The sequence below is a fragment of the Arachis ipaensis genome, chromosome B6 (assembly GCF_059453495.1).
Source record: "Arachis ipaensis isolate K30076 ecotype BB chromosome B6, ASM5945349v1, whole genome shotgun sequence".
Lineage (NCBI taxonomy): Eukaryota > Viridiplantae > Streptophyta > Magnoliopsida > Fabales > Fabaceae > Arachis > Arachis ipaensis.
The window spans coordinates 55,275,144-55,275,991 of NC_142441.1; positions in this window are offsets into that span (position 1 = coordinate 55,275,144).

An 848-nucleotide genomic window follows, 5' to 3' on the forward strand; every position below is an offset into this window, starting at 1 on the left:
TCCCACATTTATTCAATGAAATAGCATGGTTTTGCAATTCTCCCTGAATTTGTGCTTAAGTGTGAGAACATGCTTTTTAGGCCTTAAAATAGCTAAATTCAATTAACTTTAATTCCATTCGATGCCTTGATATGTTTGTTGAGTGATTTCAGGTTCATAAGGCAAGTATTGGATGGAAGAAGTGAGGAGAAAAGCATGCAAAGTGGGAGAACTCATGAAGAAATGAAAGAACCGCAAAGCTGTCAAGTCTGACCTCTTCGCACTCAATCGACCATAACTTGAGCTACAGAGGTCGAAATGAGGCGGTTCCAGTTGCGTTGGAAAGATAACATCTGGGAATTCGAAATGATATAAAATTTGCCATAGTTACCTAATGTATAGAGGCGCGTATATGCACATGACCCACATGCGCTGATGGATTAGCGTGGGTCCATTTTTGGGCAACTCGTTGGGGGCTATTTGTAGCTCATTTTGGGCCCAATCTAACTCATTTCTGATGCTATTGAACCCAAGGATTGAAGGAGGAATGAACCAAGTAGTCATAGTTGAGTTTCCATCATGTTTTAGGGTAGAATTCTAGAGAGAGAAGCTCTCTCTTCTCTCTAGAATTTAGGGTAGTTTAGGTTTAATTTTCTCAACTCCAATTTTCAATTCTTGTTTTGATTGAGTCTTCCTTCTTAATTTCTTGTTATTACATCTTTGTTCTTCTAGCTTCTCTTGTTAATTTCTTATTTTGCTCTCTTTTGTGTTGATGAATAATTGTTGGATCTTGATTTCCTTTAATGCAATTTTATATTTCCATGTCTCTTTTATGTTTATCTTAGTTGTTATTATTGAATTCTTGCTTA